This window comes from Furipterus horrens, unplaced genomic scaffold (genome assembly GCF_987537825.1).
Source record: "Furipterus horrens unplaced genomic scaffold, mFurHor1.1.pri manual_scaffold_6, whole genome shotgun sequence".
Taxonomy (NCBI): domain Eukaryota; kingdom Metazoa; phylum Chordata; class Mammalia; order Chiroptera; family Furipteridae; genus Furipterus; species Furipterus horrens.
This window is the reverse complement of record NW_028327176.1, coordinates 190481096-190496993: the sequence shown is the minus strand read 5'-3', so window position 1 is coordinate 190496993 and position 15898 is coordinate 190481096. Positions and strand designations below refer to the sequence as shown.

The 15898-nt window shown below is 48.7% G+C and overlaps 1 protein-coding gene across 1 annotated transcript in view; it reads right to left on the bottom strand.

The window, feature by feature from the left end:
- Positions 1-15898, bottom strand: part of PACRG (parkin coregulated) — a 220762-nt gene that overhangs the window by 101694 nt on the left and 103170 nt on the right. The window lies entirely within an intron of this gene.

The window sequence follows — 15898 nt, the reverse complement described above, 5'->3', positions numbered from 1 at the left end:
TTCAATAACGTGACTTAGTTTTATTCGAGGAGACGTTTCATGTGCGATTTCGGCTCAGGAAGCATTTCGTGGAACGTTACCTTCCAATATCCCCAACGCTCAGCTCCTCATAGCAGTGAGATGCCCGCGCTGCAGCGCACCTGGCATGTCCCTGCGTTCACGCCTTTCTCTAAAACCCAATGGTTTAAAAAAATTTTTTATTGATTGATTTTTAGAGAGACAGAGAAACATCAATTTGTCCATGCGCCCGTCCTCACGGCCGGGGTCACCTCCTGCATGCGCCCTGATGGCGGGCGGGAGCTGCAGCCCTGGCGGGTGGGGACCACGCTGCGGCCCACTGAGCGCCCTGGCCGGGGCTCCTTGGTGTTCATGTGCTGTAGGGGCACTCGACTCTAGAACGGATTCTGCGTGTCCCGGAACCAAAACATTTCTCGGGTATCCTAGGTATGTGATCATTATTTTCAGTGAAATATGCAGAGATTCAAATACAAACTGATAATGGATGTTGATTCTTTTCTTTAGCAAGTGTTGATTCGCTATAGAAATCCCATCGCCAGAGGGACGGAGGCATTCAGTACTCTGCACTTCCCTCCGTGGGCCCCCGGTGTGGACGTGCAGGTAAAAGCCAGGGAGGAAAGCGGGAGGCCCCTGGGGGGGGGAAGGAGGCCACGAGGAAATCCCAGGAAGGGCGCATTCAGCAGCGCTCGCTGGGCGCCTTACTGTTACTACTAATCGTACGTTTTCTCTTAAAATTGGGGATCACTGCGTATCCTACATGTATTTAACTCTAACCACATGCTTCTTTCAAATATGACCTGGCATTTAGGAGCACGATTCTCTACTGATTATTTAACTTACCCCCAAAACGAAAATTTTCACCCTGTGTCAAAGTTGTTTCCAAAAGTATAAAAATGATCGTCAGAAGCAGAGATAAAGCTATTACCTTTACAGAGACGTTATGTTTTCCCAGAGGAAAGAAGAATTCACTTAAATGGCAGAAGAGCGTGCTTCGGACTAAACCAACATCAAGGCTTTCTGTATTTTAGGATGCTTCTTTCAGATCAAGATCGGGGTACAAAAAGTAACTATTCTGAGTGCCTTTTTTGGAGCAAAGCATTAACATTCAAGGCTAATACTTAATAAAGCTCCATGAAAAAATGACAGTAAAAATTTTAACACGTTGTTGCGGCTGGGAATCAATTTTTCCTTTCCTTTTTTTCCCCCTCTCAAAATCAAAACAAATTCCAGCGTGGATGGGAAACTCTTGTGGACAAAATGAAACTGTGGCCCATTCCCTCCCTGCAGCCCCGCGATGGGGGGGTCCCAGGGCGTGACTCATGCCTGCTGTCTGTGCATAATGAACGACCACCCTCCGGGGGTCTGCCCTTGAGAGCAGGATGCCGCAGAGAGAGGCCCTCCTTGCCGCGGACACGCCAGCCCACGCGGCGGCAGGCCCCATCCTGCGGGCAGCGACGGCCAGTCAGTCACAGCTCCTCACTAACTGAGAGCGAAGTGAGGGAAACAGGCATTCACGGGAGGTTGAGAGCGCAGAATGGAGAAAGGGAAGTGCTTGCCACGCTGGCGTGTTCCCTTCCTGGCTCCCTTTACCCTGCGCTGAAGTAGAAAGAGCAACCGCTCAGGGTCTTTCTTTCGCGATCGGAAAGTATGAATGGCAGTAAACTAAGCATCATCTTCCTCCTCCTGCTGCCGTGGCTGTTTTACAGCCTTCCCACCTTGGGTCCTTCCCCACTCGGTTCACGCTGGTGCCGGGTCACGGGACAGACATCCGTCCCGAGCTGCGAAGGCCCACGGAGCTCTTCAGACGTTTCCTCTCCGCTTCACACGTGCCAAACTGAACGACGGCATCGCCTCCCTAAAGTGCCGCTTCCTCCCAGAGCTCCCGCCCCAGGGGTTGCCCACATCTTTCCTGTCGTGCGAACACTGGCTGTGCCTTACAGAGGCACCCGAGGGGGCTGGGCTGCTGCCCCCCTTGCCCCTCTTCCTGTCCCTGTCCGAGCCATTCTGTCCTCTCACTGGTAGCATCCTCGTGACGCCAGCCCCTTCCCTTCCCCCTTCTTTAGCCTCAGCTTTCAGGGCTCACCCTGCAGGCACTTCCTAGAGGAAGCCGAATTCCCTGACCCGCAGACGGCCACTCCTCCTCCATCGCTGTCGCCTCTTGTCCCCTGCTCGCCCTCCTGTAAGCGTGGCTTCCTGTGCCATTACTGGGTCACTGTTTGCTCTACCCCGGTGCCTGGCCCAGTGCCTAGCATTTCTGCAAAGGCAGACGCGGGCGCTAGGACACTTGTGAATGAAAGACTCAGTGGATTTCCAGACGTCACTTAACTGCATCGTGAAGACTTAAATGATGAGCATTAATGGGTTTTTTAAACGTCTCTCCATTAGTCAAGAGCCTTACTGCGCATCCATAGAGGGACCCCCGGTGCTACACTGGCCGTGCGCAGTGACACCCAGCCTTGACACCCCCTGTAGCTCAGCCCCTCCGCCCCTCCACCACCCGCGGCCCAGCCCGGACACTCTCCAGCAGGCTCTCTGCCCGTGGGGACTGCTCCTCCCTCAACCAGCCCTGAAGTTAAGGCACAATCCTTAAAGGTAGGATTTAAGAAAGACTCTCCCAGTGTCAAAGAAAGGCACTGGGGGACAGAAGTGTCACACTGGCTGTGATCGTTTTATGGGTGAGCTTGGCTGGGCTACGGTGCCCACCTGTGCTGTCGAACGCTAGTGTAGACGTTGCTGTGAACCCGTTCTGCAGATGTGATTACGTGTCAAATCAAGTGACTAAGTAATGCAGGTGGGCCTCATCCAATCAGCTGGAGCCATTTAGAGGGAAAAATGGAGGCTTTCCAAGGAAGAAATAAGGAATTCAGCCTCCAGACTGTGACCTTGACAATGGGGGAGTTGGGAGAATTTCCCAAATGAAGGGAGGCAGGCAGATAAAAAAAGTAAGAGACACCCATATAGTCCCCAATATTAAAAAAACTTAGGTGTTTTAATTAGGCTATTAACATACTCTTTTCCCCCGAGAATAATATAGTCTTCAGTATTCACCAGCTGCCATTCTGCTTCTAGAACACAGCGTGGTTTCTCACTCACAGTCAGGTGTGGGTGGAAAGCTGATAGGAACAATATCACTGCCTGGTACAGGACAACGAGCCATCGTATCAGAGGGAATTCACATTGATCTGACACCAGTTTTGTCCAGATCTGGCTGAATTTTTAGCTTTCTTGTAATGAAAAGGGAGAACCAGGGAAAGATCCCCGCTTTTGGATGTTTCAATAACCAGGCCTAGTTCAGTCGAAGGGCTTTGCTCTGGTAGCTGGGAAGGATTATCACGGTGGAAATGTAGGAGCTGTGAAAATGATCAAATGATAAATATATTATCTTCTCTCTCGGGTTATGGTGGTTAAAACGTCTTTGGAATTGAAGAACAAAGTCTCAAGGGCAGCATCTGTAACAGGGTCAAGCTGATAAAAGAAATGCTTTATTTTCCTTTTGGGAGATTCAGAAGAAAATAATTTTCCAAGTATGAAACTATCAGATTATTCTTGTCTAAAAATTGATCTGAAAACTCAAGCAAAACCAAACTCTGCTGAACATTTATTGTTAAGAATTACACCATCTCTCCCTAAAAAATTCATATCAATGATAAAAATTGACTTAAGTATTCTGTATACATCTCCTTGGTTTGCTCTTATCTTGATATATTGCCAGAGTAGCAAGCCATGAGTGTTTTAATAAAATAGGATAATGGCCTATCAGTTCACTGGGCATAACTACAAAATGATAAATTAGAACTAGACATTAAAAAAAAGCATTTTGTTTCTTAAAAATAGAAAAAAATAATAATTTGAAATATGTTATATGCTGAGTATATGCTTAGAATTTCTATAGTCATTCAAAGAAAGTAAACTACATTATTTCAGTGCTCTTTCAAGGTATACCATTGGCCATATATTTTACAGAGATCATTAAAAGGTTTACAAGCCAGTCAAATTGCTCTTGGGAACATCCAGGCTGAGTGCCTCACACCAGTTATTTGTGGGAGCAACACTACAATCACACACAAAGAGCCTTACTGCACATCGATCGTGCATATGCAGAGGAAACACATAATAAATGTTTAAATGCTATGGAAAAATCTCCCCAAACGGCAGAATCAATGATGAGGACAATTGCAAAGGCCTATCGTTTAGGCGTGCCCTGTGCAAAGCCAAAAACAAGGGTTTTCTTGTGAAAACCCAAAATATAGGGGAAAAAAAAAGAACTATCAAGAAAAGACTCTTGGTATCTTCATAAGCATGTATGCGTTCCTATCACATGATGCTGATGAAATGTAAATATGAATTTTTCTTTATCGCCCCCAACAGAATCAATGCATCTAACAGGTGCTTCTCATCAAGTGATCACTTTGGAAGGACCTCTGAGTGTCTGAGTGACCCTGCTATCGTGGAAAATGTGTTTGGGGTGCGCTCCCAGACAGACCTTCCAAGTTTTTAACATGATCCCTCAAGTAGCCACAGTGGAAGCACGCCTCACCCGGATTTGAAGCAAAAGTTGTTGGACTTGAAATCGTAATGCATAAAATGCCTGACATGTGTGGGTAATCCAAACTGCTGCATAAAATTATAGAGAAATTACAAAGTAATGCAACCCCCTTGCCCACGCCTCTGGACGAGAGGCCGGAGCGGACATTCTCCAGCCGTATCGAACGGAGGCAGCGCTATAGGCTGGGTCGGTGGCTGTCATTCTGGTCTCTCCTGATTCACTTTAATTAAAAAAGTGTCAGTGCTGGACTCAGTCTTTGATGAAGGGCATGAGGATGGGACTAAAGAGCTAGTCCGTTTTCCCATCAACCTCAGCTCGATTCATCACCCCAGAATACGAGGATCCTTAGAGAAAATCACCGCTCTGACTTCTTGAAGAACACTGGGGCTGAAAGGAATGCTAAAAACCATTTATTACACGAAGCTATGAGTCTCTTCTACAACATCTCTGCCCAAAGCCAAACTGTCTGTGTGTGAACGGCCAGAAGTGACAGCGAACTCATCACCTCCCAAAAGAGCCATTGCCCCTTCAGGCAGCTCTTGTTACTACAAAATTCTTCCTGAAGTTCTAACCCCTTCGGCTGCTGCCTCTTACTCTGCTGCGTCTCCTAGAGGTGATGTGCCATAAATTAAATCCCTCTTCTTCACGGCAGTCCTTCCAATATTAGAAGGCAGACGCTGTCTCTGCCCTCATCTTTCCTATGCTGGGTTAAATTATTTGTAGTATGAGTACACATGTATATTGTATATTACTGGTGTATTCCTTCACTTGAATAAATATGAATGAGCTTATAATATACACCAAGCCCGCTTTCTAATCCTGAGAGATACTGAAACAAGTAAGATGGACTTCGTGCATATGTCAAGAAGTCTAGATGAGGGAGACAGAGAATAAGCAAATAAGGGCATTTTAGCTCACGACAAGTCTTTTGAGTCAAATAAACAAGGTGATAAGATAGCTACATGGAAGGAACACTTGAGCTACCCTTGAAGGGTAAGAGGCAGCCAGCCACACCCGAGGCAGTGCCTTAGGCAGAAGGAAAAGTAAACACAAAAGCCCCAAGGCAGCAAAGGCCTTGGCATGTCCGAGGGACAGCAGAGAGGCCAGGGTGTTTGCAGACTGAAGGGAAGGACGATGAGCTGAGTGGTGGGTCGCGCGCTGGGTCATGCGGGGCTGGAAGGCCCACCGAAGGCCGAGCCCTCCACAGCACGGCTGCTCCTCGGTCTGCGGCGGCTGCGCAGTCACGGGCTGGGGAAGGGAGGGTGAGGCCGGGGAGGAAAACTGGAGACAAGAAGCGGAAGGGTAAGGCCGGCGTGTCCGGGAGTGGGGACGTGAGCGTCCACAAGCAGAGGGGACACGTGGGTGCTTGTGGGGGACAGTCTTCTCCTCGTCCTTCCTGAACAGCAGCGTGTCAGTTCTCTAGGGTGTCTCGGCACGCTCTGGTCCGACGACAGGAGCGGACCCTCTCTCTGCAGACCCCCGCCCCCGCCGAGAGCCCTTCCTCTTTGCCCCACCAGCGGTCTGGGAGTCCCGCCTGCCCCCCTGCCCCTCGCTGTTCTCATCCTCTGCCTCCGTGGCCGTTTCGTGTGCAGGTGCCTGAGACCAGGCCCCAGCCTCACGCCGTCCTAACTGAACAGACAACACCCATGAGGCCGCTGGCCATCAGTCCCCTGCGGCAGTGGCTCTTTGGCACATGTTTATGACACACCGGCTTGTCCTCACTGATGTCAGCACTTTATGTCAAAAGAGCAGGAAATTCAAATCTTTTCCTGATGGGTTCATATGTATCGCTTTCGTCATTATTTGGGTTATCAAACAATCTGAGAGCCTATTACTTATTCCTATTGAAAATGGATCTCTTTCTCCTTATGAACTACTGGCGTTGATGTGATACATGTGCCACTGGGAAGTGCCAGGCGGCTTTGGGACAAGGTGGTCAGACGTGGCGAGCCAGGGCCTGTGTGTTGGAAGGCGTAAGACACTCCATTTCCCACACAGAGCCACTGCTCATGGAAGTGTGACTACAGGCAGCTGCCTACAAAGGAAGGAACTGGGATACATTTTATTTTATATAATTCACATGAACAAATAAATCAATATCTGGGTATCTTCACAGTAGTATCACTGCATTATTGATGAGAACACAACCTCCCACTGACACCTACCTCTTACACATCCAGGACATCATATAATTCCCAGACCTAATAACTCGCTTCTGGCCCCACACATTCCTATTCTGGTCTCCCTTCTTGTCTGTCCCACGGGCCTGCTGTCAGCACCCCAGGACACGTCCATGCTGAGATACCCTCGCTGGGCCTTGGTGGAACGGCGCCTGGGGCGTCAGCCCGGCCAGTGGGAAGAGCAGGCCACAGAACGTTCCGCACTAAACTCACCCGCCATGTCCCTCCACAGCAATGTCTCTTTAGCCAGATCCCCAAACCACCGGGCACCCCTCCAATTCCCCCGGTCAGTAGGGGATGCAGTGGAGGGAAGTCAGAGGAGGAAGAGCCACGGTAACTCACGTCAGCAAATTTTCTGAAACGCGTGGTCGCGTGAACAGCCCACGGGCCCTCCTAAGGCTGAGGAAGGGGTCGTGCCAAAGCGCGGCCCTCTGAGCTTCGTGGCAGGTCCGTCTCAGCGGTGCCATCCTCAGCCGCGGCGTCGCCGTCCCGTAACGCGCCCAGCGTCACCCCTCCCTCCGTGAGTCCCTGCCCGCACTGCCCTGTAAGGGGAGGGACAGCCTGGCCACAACAGTCACCTGTCCTCACGGTAAAACACTGCAGAGAAACGGCAGTTGGACTGGGGCCGGCACGGCAGCCAGCTCGTTCCTGCCGCAGACACCCTGTGCGGGGAGCCCGTCGGGCCCTGGAAGTGCGATCGGGTAAGGCCAGCAGCAGCAGCTGGCTCACCGGGGCAGGTTCTGCTGAGGTTTCAGAAAGAAGTGAGGTCCTTATTCATAAGCAGCGAGCATTGCGGGTTTTATCTTCAGATTATACGGGTCTTAAACCATTTGGAAAGACGGAGCAGACAATCCAAACAGCAACCTGCTCAGTATTACTGGCAGGATTAGGCTCAGTGACGGAAGGCAGTGTTCATCAGAAGGCTTTGAAATACACAAAGCAGTAATAAGCTCACCTGATGCTAAGTAAGATTAAGCGACGTAAGACCATGAAGCTAATACTCCTGAGGCGTCGGCGCCTTTGACAATCACAGAACGGTCTGGTCGTGAACTTCGAGGGAAAGGACAAGGACACAGAGCTGTGCTGGGTAACGTGGTAACATTTTTCTTTTATTATCAGGAATTATGACTTGAAATAGAGTATAAAATCATCTGAAGTTATGCTTTATAATTACCTAAAAGTTCCAGTTTGCTTTTTTGATGATCTATATTGCTTAATTTTTATTTTAATATGGTAGAATGACATTTTAAAATCTCTTTTTGTCAGTATTATCATCCTTGGTGTACTTAATGAACACTTCCCTTATGCTTAATAAATGTCTTTAACAACAATAATATATGCCCACAAGCATCATGACAACTTCTACCCAAACTGTTAAGTTTCTGATTCTGTTTTGATGAAAACAATCTCTTTAAAATATATATACTGTGCAAAGCTGGCCTAATTTCTTCCACAAAGTATGTTTCCCATGGCAATGACCAGAAAACACTCCAAATCAACAAAAGGAACCCTTTAAGTGTAAAGCACTTGTCTTGGGCTTTGACAGTAAGAAAGCCCATGCAATACCACACGCTGCCGGCCGTCTGAGAACGAGGGCCTTGCAGGCCACAGGCAGAGGCACGCGTGTAACTGTTCTCACGAGGGAACAGCCAGCCCGCCGGGCCTGGCACCCACCGAAAAGGACCACTTCCTTAAAGTCTTTCTGACCTTCTTCCCTCTTAGGGATTAAAATCTCTTTTCTGAATTTTTGTATTACTAGTTTTTGGTGCCATATAATTTTATAATTAAGGAGCAATACAAAGGGGTATTATTTTACCCATTTTAATCAGCCCGGCCTTGCTTTTCCAACCAAACTATAATTTACTAGTGAACAAGACTTACGCTTTTATTCCTCTACATTTTCTCCCTGCCTGACCTAGGATCGAGCCTTATGATCAAGGAACACTTGTCGGACTGAAGCCTGTGATTTGGTGTCTGTGCAAATGCTGTTCCACATCGTGGTCTGGGCTTGACGGAGATGATTGCAGAAGGAGCCTCCCGTTCATCAACAATTTTTATCAGGGACAGGAGGTCCATCCCACATCCCACTCAGATCCCAAAGCGCTCCAAGGGCAAGGCCAACCCACAACACCTCAGCAAAACCAGCCGGGGCCCACTTGCCGTGCTATGCTGTGGCGTTAGAGCTTGTGCGGGCCTGTCCTTGGTGTGGCAGGGGCGAGTCTAAGGCACCACCAACCAACCGCCCCGGGAGGAGACCAGAGGTCCAGTGTGCTCAGTCTTCCAGGAGCACCTGGGGGCAATGTCTCAGCAAAAACGTCCCTGTGACATGAGGAGGCCCCCTGGCGGTGTGCAGTGGTGGCCTCGGGTCAGAAGCAGAGCTCTGGGCGGCAGGGGCCCCATAAGTCCCTGATGCCGCCGGTCTTCCAGGAGAGCAGGGCTGTGCCGTGAGCACCCGCAGGAGTGAGCCGGGCAGTGATTAGGAGTACGATTTGTCTCCATGGTCTGCAGACCCCCCAAGAGGCACGTGCTACCTGCCAGCTTAGTTTCCCAAGCAGCAGACCCAGCAGCTGGGCTCCTAAGACCCAGGAAAAACACAGGATTCACTAAGGGGCATACTGGTGAGAGCTGAGAATGGCCTTGACTTCTGCCCACGAAGGAGCAACCACGCCCATTTCCGGTCCTGCCGAGTTAGAGACACCCTTGGGTCTCAGCTTAGCCCATCATCAGTAAAGCAGGCCCAGGCTTTCGGGGGAACCTCTGTACGCTGGGGGTCCCACTGAGCCACCAGCTCAGAGTAGAAAATAACTGTTCCCCAAAAGGTAGCTGTCACTTTTGCGCGTGAGGCTGCATGCTGCGGGGGCCAGGCCGAGGGGGTTCTCTACCACCACATTCCATCTGACAAAAGAGGTCTGTCGGGCCCTTCTCACATCCGAGCCAAGGAGTCTGAGCTGACCTGCGCCCCAGCGGGCGTGTCAGGCCAAGAATCGCAGGGCCTGCGCGGATCAGGCACTCCGCTTTGACAAGGGCCCGGCAGAACGCTGAGAGCTGCTGTGCCGACAGCGGGCTTCCGTCGGCTGAATCGGAGGCAGAAGACCAAGGCCCCGTGGGTCCTGGCCACGCTCCCATCAACGCGGCGTCTGTCCCAGAGGTTCGCAGCCCCAGGGGTCATGCAGGTTATGGGGCCTCCAGGGCGGAACGGGGACCATCGCTTGCTGCACAGCCTTCAGCGCAGCTGTTGGTATGGGTGCCGCCCCAAGGAGGCCGATGTGGGGATTACGTGATAAAGGACCGAGCAGGACACCCACGTGGGGCACACGCTGGCCCCCAGGCCTGATGAGTACATATGACAATGAGGCTCCTGGGGGAGGTGGGGACAACGGGGCAGACGTTTTCCTTCTCTGAGTGACACACGGAGGGGAAGTGGAGGCGCTGAGGGCGAGCAAGGTCGGCTCTGAGGACGGGAGGGCCCTGACGCAGGACCCGGAGGCGACGTGGGTCAGGGCAGCCATTTTGACGGAGGGAAATCTAAACCCAAAGTACTCACCTGCTGACGTGCAGAGTCGGGAAAAAGAAAAGGAGAGTTTGAAAACCTTGGAGAACCAGCAGAAGGTCGATCGAGAACACAGCTGGTCATTATCTCAGAATTAGAGCCCAGAGAGGAAGACTCCCTTCCTGCACATGATCCTGTTAGATGTAAATACATGTATTTACATGTGTGGTGGTGGGGTGAGGCCAGAACTTTGTGGAATTATCTCAAGATTTTATACATACATATATATATACATCTGTGTGTAGGTGTGTATATATATATATTTATATATAATTGTATGTACGTATAAAACTCTGTGAGTGCATATTCAAAAGCCGTAGAAGCAACTGAAATAGAAGATGACTGGGCTATAAAACTCAGTTAATATATTGGGTAGTTGCTGATATAAGTAGAAGTTACATACATATAAACGCTTCTATGAAATGTTCGAGTCAGCTTACTGCTGTTATTTATATTCAAAATGCGACTGTGGGGAGCACCGCAGCCAGGCTGGGTCCTCACAGAAGACACAATGTATCAGTTCCCTCTGACTTTAAAGAATCACCAGAGAGCAGCGTTCTGACAAGGCTGATTCAGACAGTAAACAATGATCTGCTTACATTATTGTAGGGAGAATATCCGCGAGAAATAGGTTAACAAGCTCTGAAGTACATTTTTACTGCTTACAGCAGCAGCTCAGAACGGCTCCAAGTGGAAGACATCTATTTTTAAACTACAACATTTAAAGCTGGGTTTTCAATTTGTCGGCCCATCTAAAAAACGGAGGAGGAGAGCCTGATTTGCGGCAAGCAGGATTCAAGGGAAGTTTTCTCTTCAATGGATCAGTGGTGTAGAAAATTTGGTATCATCTGACCAGGCTTAGACTAGAGTGTATATTATTACAGAACAATACCGAGGTCTTCGTTACTCTGAATACTCTTATGAGTAACAGCTAAAATGTATCTCATGACCTGTCAGGTCAGAGGCGCCCTTTATGTAGCCCGGCTTTCACGTGAGTCGAATACTTTATCGAATCCAGTGTGACACGCACACAGTGTCCTTGTTGCCATTATAACGCTCGTGTTTTTGACAATTTCATACGACTACACAGGGGCCTTTGGTCGAAAGACAGCCATTGTAATGAGAGCGTGAGCTTCTCATCAGACCGCTGGGGAAGGGTGTTATTATGAAATTCGTACCTATCCGCCCTCTCTGTTAGCTCGTTCCGAACGTTCTGAGCCTCTTCCTGCTGAGGCATTGGCTAGATAGTGTTGCCCTAGGGAAGGGCTGTTATTGCAGAAGGTTTGAAAACAAGGTTTTCCCTGTTAAATTCCCGGCTGTTGGGTGTTCCAAAGCTGAAGAACGCCGAGGGGAACCCAGAGGGCCATACAGAAATGACTGCTTAGGAAAACGGTTCTTGTTCCTCTATAGTCCAAAGCGTGGACACCGGGTACTTAATTAAAGCATCTGGGCCATGTACCGCTGGTCAGTTAATTATTAGTTTGCTCGTTTGCTCTTTTTTCACTTTCTTTTATGAAATAGTGTCAAATTTACAAAAAGCTGCAGGAACAAAAATAGTGAAAATAACACTCACGTGCCTTTACAGATTGGGTTGGTCAAAAAGTCTGTATGTTTTTTTCCATAAAATAAGGCACCGTTTTCATTTTCCCCAGTAATGTTATTAATTTGGATATTTTGAGTATGTCTGGGGTCCCGCCCTGCTGCCCCAAGGGGACCCACAGGTGCGCTCCGCGCGCCTCGTGATTGTACCTGTCGGACACGGCACTTTCCTCAAAGCGAGTCCCGGGCCGTGGGTGGGGCATGGATACAAGTTTCCGCAAGCACTCGCCTCTTTTCTGGGTCTGCGTGGGGCATAGACACGAACGCTGGACCTCATCTAGGGCCCCAACGGAAAACGAGTCGCTCAATGAGCAGCCACCGTGGCAAGCGTGTTCTCTTCGAAGCCCCCAGAGGAAGCGTGCAAGCCGCAAACCCAGGATTTCGGTGTCACATGACGCCCAGAGGCTCGGGCCAAAGAATCAGATACATGCGCCGAGGCTGGGGTTCACATACTGGCTTTTCAAATCCAGTTTTCAACGCGGTACCGTGGCCAGCGTGACGCGCGGCAGCCGCCATGCCCAGAACAATACGTCTTATCTGAACGAAACCCCGACTATCCGGGGCTTCCCAGGGACGCGAGCGCACCGGGGTACGTCCGCACCTGCTCCACGCGCAACGCCACGGCACGGGTGAGCCGCGCGCTCCTGCTGGCGCGTCCGGCGGCGCCGCTCCGATCCGGCCGGCAGACAGTGGGGCCCCGCTCGCACGCAGCCCCATTAAAATGTGAGTGATTTCTCGTTTCCGGGAAACTCGGAAGAAGAATTTAAGATAGATGCAATGTATATTTTACTGCAATTTTTTTGTAATATGTATGAGGCCTGAGGTTCTAGAAATTCAAGATGTTTTTTTCTAAAGGAATATAAATATTCATGTTCTCTCGTTGAAAAGTACTCGTTTAATAATTGTGGGTGACGTTACTCCTTGTATCGAGCATTGCCTGCAAGATGCGAAGCGTTACATTTCTCCATTTCTGCTCACAGACACGCAGAACCCATGGCTGCATGTCACCCATCAACCACCGAGACTCTAAACGTGACAGGACACCCACCCTCCTGCAGTAATCATGTGAGAGAAACGGGTCACTGAAGGGATTAAGGTGCCAGCCCACCCACAAGTTCCCAAGCAAGGCACACAGCCTTTTATATGGAGGATGCTAAAGGACTCTTTGCTGAACTGATGGAAATCCTGCAGCTCCTAGCGTTGCTATGTTTCATACAAGGACAACTAAACAAGCAGCAACCAGAGGCCAGGGCGTCAGACCTTCCCTCCCCCCGGACACCCATTTCCACCCACGGGGCTGCTAGAGGCCCCCCTTCCCCCAGTGCCCATGGCCGTTGCTCTGGTCTGTCCCCTGCGCTCTGTCGCTCCCTTATCACAAGGAAACAGCAGTCTTCCGGGGACACAGGGCTTCCATAGGGCAGAGGCAGCAAAGAAATACGGTTTGACCTTGACCAGAAGAGGAAGGAGGCTAGCAAGGACCTAGTAACACACCCACCACACTCCAGGGGCCAGTGAAGTGCTTTATAATGTATGGCCACCCGCATTCCTCCAGACACTTCACGGAAGCGGTGTTTTATGGCTGTGTTTGGAAACTGGGACTCAGAGACGTGACTCTTCCCAGGTCCCTGCGCCTCTCGCCACACGCCACGGGCCTGTAGCAGCTTGACCACTGTGCCTCCTGGCCTCCTGGTGACAAAAAGCTCTGTCTCTGTCCCCTTACTCACTGTCCTACCTGCATCAACTGCCCAGGGCCTCGCTCCCAGCAGGTGCTCAATAAATATGTGTTGAATGAATGAATGAAGCCTCCCACGTACGCTAACCCATTAAAATTTTACTGAATTAACTTATATCCTTTATTGAATATCACAAATGTACCAGCTGTTGCAAATGAACAGAACTGATCAGTTTCAGCACCGACTGTGCACCACCACCAAGGATTCTGTGATGGAGAGACAGGACGCCGACACGGACCCGCGTACCAGGCCAAAGAGGCCACACACCACACAGTGGCAACGGCACTTTTGTCCCAACAGAAATCATGAGACTCTTAAAGCTCTGAACTTTCTGAGTCTGACGGGGAATCAGATGCATAGTTTCACTGTATTATCTTTTGTGTTATCATCTCCCTTCAGTAAAGACCCTTTTCTACAGAACAGAGGGCCCGAGACTCCTCGTTAATGTTAAAAATAGCCTATGTGTCTCTTCAGGTGTGACTAGCAATAAAGCATTTATTCTATAATATACATTTTACATGAAGCTTCATATTGTTCTTTCGTGAACGGATCGAGAACCGCCCCAGAGTTTAATTGGTGAGGAATACTGTAACTAAGAGGCCTTTCTTCAAAGGTAGGGAAGAAGGCGTCAGACTGGTGGCCCAGGCTGAAGCTCCTTTGTAGCGATTACAGGTCACAGGAAAAGTAATATTCCGTGCATGAAAATTTAAGTAGTACAAAAAATTTAATATTAACTACAAGAGTCATTCCATAATAGCAATAACAACAAACTAAGAAAAGCAAGAAATCCTTAGTTCAATTTGTCACCATAATCATTCATTCCACTAGATTTAGAATAATGGGGGTCTTACATATATATATTAATGTCATGCTATGAATCATAGTAAATTACAAGCTAAAAATGATATACCATGTAAAGTTAGAGGATTAATTTTTAATTTGTCCCACATGTGTTGGCTCTATGTCAAAACACAAAGGCCAGAAAAATTCAAAATTTCCATAACAGTATAATAAAGTATTATAATAAATAACACGATTGATACTCTAATTCTATAGACAGATAGATGCATAGACAGATCTAGATATTATACCTTTCCTCTTAGAAATCACCAAAAAAGTATGTCCATCCAATACTCTTTAAAAAGCATCACTCCACTTCTCTCTTGCTGATTTTAGGACTCCATCTTTATCTTTCACCTTTGGCATTTTAATCATGATGTGTCTTGGTGTGGTCCCCTCTGGGTCCAGCTCACCCAGGACGCTCTGTGCTTCCTGGACTTGTATGTCTATTTCCTTCCCCAAATTTGGGAAGTTTTCCTCCATTACTTTTTCACATAAGTTTTCAATTTCGTGCTCTTCCTCTTCTCCTTCTGGCACTCCCATGATACGGATATTGGCACATTCAAAATTGTCCTAGAGGTTCTCAAGCCTCTCCTCATTTTTTTTTCAATTCTTGTTTCCTCATTCTGCACTGGTTGACTGTTTTTTTCTTCCTTATATTCTAAGTCATTGATTTGAACCCTGGTTTTCTTCCCTTCACCATTGGTTTTGTGTGGATTTTCCTTCGTTTCACTTAGCATAGCCTTCACTTCTTCTCTTATGTGTTTGCCATACTCAAGCATATCTGTCAAGCCTGTGAGCATCTCTATCACCAGTGTTTTGAATTCTGCATCTGTTAGGTGGGCTATCTCCTTGTCTCTTAGTTCTCCCACTAGAACTTTGATCTATTCCCGCTTTGGGGCCATACTTCTCTGTCTCCTCATCTTGACAGGCTCCTGTGTTTGTTTGCCTCTGTGTCTTAGGTAGAGCTGTTGCACCTGTTAGGTTGTAAGGGGTGGAGCCTTAGGTAGTTGTCAGTACAGGGCGACCTGTTTCACCACGTTATGGCACTGTTATGTAGGGGAGGGGTCCGAGAGGGAACAATGCCACTTGCCCAGCACTCGCACCTTTTCCAGGCACTTCTCCCACTTCTGCGTGGGACTGAAGCAAGAGAGAAGTGGAGAGTTGCCTACAAAGGTGTGCCTATAAGACTATCAGCTGATTTCTCAAAAGAAACTTTGCAGACAAGAAAGGACTGACAAGAAGTATTCATGTGATGAAAAGCAAGGACCTACAACCAAGATTACTCTATCCAGCAAAGCTATCATTTAGTGCTTCCCAGACAAGGTAAAGCTAAAGGAGTTCACCATCACCAAGCCATTATTATATGAAATGTCAAAGGAACTTATTTAAGAAAAAGAAAATCAAAACTATGAACACTAAAATAAGAACA